The following is a 6,000-nucleotide window of genomic DNA, read 5'->3' as shown; positions in this document are numbered from 1 at the left end:
CATCCTCTAATGGTCTCAACAGCCTCCCTGATCAGGAGGTCATGTGGCCCAGAGTTGTAAAGCTCCTTAGAGAAACTCTCTTGTTCCCTGGATTCAGGCTGACTCTGAGTGCAAGAGCCAAATACTCTTTTTTTCATGGCCCCTTTGTTTTAATCTCTAAAATTTCTAAGTTTGAACTTAAACATCCAGGAAGACAGTCTCGCCACTCATAAAGTAAGAGTACAGGGCTTTAATTTTAATGTTTATGACTTTACAGTTATTGATCCCCTTTTATTTATTGGGGTGCATGATATATGTCCTATACATGATGACTTACTATGTCTAATTTAGGTTGTTTGTTCTTAAAGTAGTACTTATGCAAAATAACAGGCAACATTTAGAGTTTACAAGGAAATAATGGAATCAACAACAGTAAAACATGTGTAATAGCTATCTGGAATTTTCACTGGGCTATTCATTATATCTCCTGTTTGAGATCACAGTAATTTTACAACAAAAAAAAAACAATTTTCAAATATACCCTGAAAATATGAACACATTTAATATACAAGAAAAGTAATAGCATAATTATCTTGATGTTTCTACCTTAACCAATTTTAACATTCAAAGAAATATTTAGACTCCATAATGTAGTACAATACTTAACAGTTGTTTAGCCATAACTGTATACACCCCGATTTTCAAAATTCTTGTCATTTTAACATATAGATTAAACTCTGGTTTATATCACCACATTAATATTTGACCTTAAGGAAAATTTTTAAAGAGATTTTAATCACTGTTCTATACATATATAACCAACCTAATTACATACAAACTTGTGGAAATTTGTTCTTAACTCCCACACAGACTTTCTTAACACTTACTTAGACTCTCATGCATTTGAGCACTTTCTTAACCAGAAACACATCCTTCTATTGAATATATTTCCAGGCCTAGAACATTTTATTTTCTCTTTCCTATCTGATGATACTTTTTGTTTACATTCTGAAACAACTCTTATGAAATTTTCTTATTTAGATAAATTACTCCATTTTAATAAGATGAAATATCTTATGTTTTTTGCAGTACTCCAAATGAAACACATCTGAAATTTTTGGATCCCTCTGTATGTAGAATTGCACTTATTAGGACCCAATTTTTAGCAACCTTGTCTTTAGTTATACCACAAAGCAATTTTAAACCCTTTTCATTTACCAACGTATGAAAACACCAAAGATGTTTAAGTATGTTACCCCATAGAAGCCAAGAGTACTCGATATTCTCCAACAGCCTCCATTTTAACTCTGCAAATTAATCAGATGTCTCCAAGAAACACACTTGAGTAATCCCACATAGGTCAAATCCAACTTACTCATTTTACTAGAAATCCAACATAACAGATAAGTCTATTTAACAGTATCTGCCATCTCTTTTCTGTCAAAGAAAAGTCCTAGAAACAATTGATTAATATCAATTAACATTTTATTAATTTGATGCACTGGAGACTGTGAGGTAAATTTAAAGACATTTTACTTTCATTTGTTTACCTAATTTAAATTGAACCTTTTTCAATCTTGTGAAGTAAGGGTATCTTAATCTATTTTTCAATTTTAATTTCTTGAGTGCTCCCTATTTATGTCAATTATGATATGAACATGACTTTTGGACACACAGTAGACAGACAACACGATATACTCTTGACACAAAACCCAAGGTCTTTTTATAGGTGATTCTCCTTTGCAATGTAACATATGTTCAAAATGTTGAGTTGAATAAATATACAACTGATCCAAAAACATAATTTTATGAGTTCAAAAATTAGAGAATTTAAGGATAAAGCAAGAGTCCTGGGAAAATGAAATGGCTGTTAAATATTTTATTAAAGAACCATACAATGTACTTTTGCTAGAGTTCAATAAAAGACTCTTTTTTCACCTGTGGGAAGAGTTATGTCCATTAGGCTGACTTGGTCAGCATGATCTTGTGCTGCATGCTGGGTGCGGGCTCATTCATCTGGAGTGAGAGTGGAAGAAAGAATGATATAAAAGTCATGTCATGTGAGATCATAAGCCTGATAAAGATATGTAAATTCCTTATTATAAGTACAGGAGTCAGCAGAGAAAGACCCTAGGCACTTTTTGATCTGGGAAAGATTCTGAAGTGAGAACAGGACATGGAGTCACACAATGCCCTCTGCACTGGCTACCTTTTGGAGAGGACAGAGGAGTTCTGGGTTAGACAGTGGAATCCTGATGAGATTGGGTATGGGTGCTAACAGGGGAGGATAGAGTTGAGTGAGTGTAGGGACATCCTGGGGGAGGAAAAGGAGGTGAGTGTGGAGGACTCGGAAGAGGAGGAGGAGCTGTAGGTATAGAGGAAGGGGTAGACTTACAACTGCAAGAGGAGAAGAGGATGAGGAGGACAACCTCTGGTCAGAGTAAGGAGGGGGAGATTGAGAGGGTGGAGCTGAAAGCAACTCCAGCAAACCTGAAAACATGGACAAAGAAGTGAGAGAACAGTGGGGGAGAGGTTCGGGACCATCTCTGGGGAGGAAAACTTGGACAGTAGAACAGGTAGAACAAAGGGAGGGATGAGCACACAATTTCCAAAAAATTTGACAATAAGGCACTGGTGTCCCCTTCTCTATCTGGTGACAGTAATTGCCCAAATCAGTGAGAATTTGAAAATCAAAGGATTTGAACCAAAGATGGCTTCCCTTCAGAAGCCATCTTGAGCCATTATCCAAAATGTACTGCGACCAGGACACAGACAAGTAAAGACAAGCTGCTGACTGTGTAAGTCATGGGCGAGTGCTAATTTAGTAAAATTAAGGTACAGACAGTCCAAAGGAGTCTTGCAGTCTAGGGAGGACCTGGAATTTCCCATGGCCTTTCAGTATTACCTGGGAGTGAACAGGAGCAGGAAATGGTGTCCCAAGTTCTGATCATGATCACCCAAGAAACAGAGAGGGCACACCAAAGGTAATAACTTATTATTAGCCTTTTGGGGCTCGGAAAGAAATGAGGGGCTTGGCAGAGACTGGAACATCTTCACAATCTAACAGTGCCCAAACAGAACCAGTGAGGTTCTGTGGGGGGCAACCAGAAGGACAAGGGAAACATAGGAAAGGAGCTTATCCCACTTCTGTCCACCCCAATGAAGAGAAAATGATGATACAGGAGTTTCCTGGTCCACCTGAGGGAGAGGGCTGATCTCCCAAAGGGGAATGTCAAAAGACCCTTCCCAAATTTCAGCACTAAATATAAGATCAGATGTGGGTAGCCACAGAAGGAATCAGACCAAAAGCAGTTGAACAAAGCTTTATTGAGATTGACTCTCAGGTGAGATTCACCAGCCTGCCAGAGAGAAGGGCTGGGGAAGTTGCGACCCAGCACTGATGACGCTGCATTTTGTCATCTAGGATACGTGGGGAAGGCTTGAGGGTTAAGTGTCCCCCTGGGGTTACCTTGGGACTCTGTTGATTGATTGGGTGGTTGCGAGATGCCACGAGGGTTTATCTGTCAGTGTCTGATTGGTCATTCTTTGGCACATGGGCTACCTGATGCCCCACCCCCATCCAACCTCCTCACACTGCCCTAACCATTAGCTCACTGATTAGGTTAAGGCTCTCAAACCCAATCATTTCTCCCCTAAACCTTCTTGCACTGTCTCTCATGGGAACTTTTGGGCGACACCTCACATACAAACCATAACACCTGACAAGCTCTGTAGAAATAGCCTCTGCTTGTTTTCCTTTGGTAAAATAGCCTCTGTTTTCCCACATTCTAAATGGATAGATTGGTGAGATTTTTTTTTTTTTTTTTTGCTGTGACAAGTACCTGAGAAAAACAACTGAAAGGAGGGAATTCTTATTTTGCCCCTTGTCTGCAGTGGTCTCAGTGCATGGTCAGTGGGCTCCATTACTTTAAAGGTGAGGCAGAAGACCATGGCACAAGGGTGCGGTGGAGGAACTCTTCTCAGTTCAGGGCAGCCGGGAAAGCAGAGAGGAGAAGCAAGGGGGCTGGGGACAAGGTGTACCTTTCCAGGGATTGCCCCCCCCATTGTGACTTTCCTCTTCCAGTCATGCCTACCACCTAGTTTTATCCCCACTAGGAGTCCTTGCAGTTGGCAGATGGTTCACCCAGGTTGCAGTCAGAGTCCTCCTGAGCCAGCATTTCCCCAAGTCCCACCTCTGAACATGATACCCTGGGGATAGAGTGGTCATCACCGGACATTGGGGCATCTGACAGGTCCATACCCTAGGAGGTGAATATTCCCAACTTTAGTCTGGGTGTGGCCTCCTTGCTCATTGAGGATGAAACCCCTAAAGACCCATGCAGGGGCACACAGACCCAAAGGCTTACTAACACAAGTGTTGGATCATAGCTGGCTTCTTGCTGGACAGCACCTCACATACTACTGCTTGTGGATGGAGCTCCTCCCAGGATGTGGCAGCAATCACTTGCTTTCTGGCTCAGGGTATCTTCCAAAATAGGCCTCCTGAGTGATTTCCCAGGATCATCAGGAGGGCAAGGTGCAAAATGTGCTCCATTCAGGGTGCAGCTCCATGTGTCCCCTCACGTACAGGCCACTCTCCTATGGTCACCCAAAATTGCTAGGGAAGACCCTCCCTTAGAGGTCCTCATTCTAAAGTTTCTTCCCTAGAACACTCTCCCCTAGAATCTCCTCCCCTGTGGGGCAGAACCCAGAGGTCCCTACCTAGATTACCCTGCCCACGAGGCACCTCCCCTAGAGGTCCTTACTCTGAGGTCCCTTCCTCTGAGGCCCCTCCCCTAGAGGGCAGAGTCTGGAGGTTCCTACATAGATGCTCCTACCCTCCCATCACTGACCACATAGGATAGAACTAGATATTCTAGCATGATTGGGAATTTGGGAAGACAAAGGAATTCAAAGAAGAAGTCAAAAGCATGTTTCATTGTTGGTTTATATAGAAATTATTAAGCAAAACTGAAGTTGCCAAAGAGTCCCTCCATTCTCACACAGTGGGGTTTTTGCATAAAGAATTGCCCCCTAAATTATGCTTAGCAAACTGAAAGTCAGCTTAAGGATTTGTCCTCGTAACATAACAGAGTCCCAGTAAGTCATGGAGTTGGAATGAGGCTTCAGTAAGCTGCAGCCTCCTGGCTGCCTCTGCCTCACCTCGATTTTTGTGCATGGTTTCCCCTTTTCTGTCCACTAAGGCTTTCCAGATGAACTGGCAAGCAGGCATCTTCCTGAATCTGTTCTGGTCCGGAGCACTATGCAATGTGAATGTTTTCTTTACTCAATGAAATTACATTAGTTTACCTTGTCTTAAGTTTTCTTTTAATATTGTCAATTCCAAGTTGACAACTTGCTTTCTAGAATTCATTAAGAAATACCAGAGAGAGAATAAGACACTTCTAAATGAAGAAAAATAGGAGGTATTGTTTTGTAAGCAATTAGATGCACCTTATAACCTGCAGATGACAGGGCACAAGAGCCCAAACTCAGGAGGATGAGCCAGAGAACCCAGTGTTGGAGGTCAGGAGATCACACCTGTTGGGACACCTGATGTGACAAAACGGGTCCTTCAGAGACAGAGGGTGGGGCCGAATTTTCAAAGTACTCTTCTAGGTCAGTAAGAACATCACGGGAAATAATGTGACTGTAGACCCCCATCTGAGTCCATTCAGGTGCTATAAAATACTTTAGCTTGAGTAATTTATAAACCACGGACATTGCTCTCAGGTGTGCAGACCAGGAGGTCCAAGAACAAGGCCTCAGCAATTCAGTGTGTGGTTGACATGTTCTCTGTTTCAAAGAAGAGAGTTCCTTGTGTCCGTAGGTTAAAGAGGAGCAAAAATTTTTGAGGAAATGATCTCACTCATGAGGGTGGTGCCCACAGGACCTGAGCACCAGTTTGATGCAAAGAAGTCACCACATCTTCAGAGTCGTTACTCTACAGCAAAAGAACGTCCATCAGTGTGGTCGATCTCCAGCGCTCTCTGCTGAAAGAAAGGATCCTCACCTAAGAGA

Source organism: Sciurus carolinensis, chromosome 16, assembly GCF_902686445.1.
Source record: "Sciurus carolinensis chromosome 16, mSciCar1.2, whole genome shotgun sequence".
Taxonomy (NCBI): domain Eukaryota; kingdom Metazoa; phylum Chordata; class Mammalia; order Rodentia; family Sciuridae; genus Sciurus; species Sciurus carolinensis.
This window is presented reverse-complemented; position numbering follows the sequence as displayed.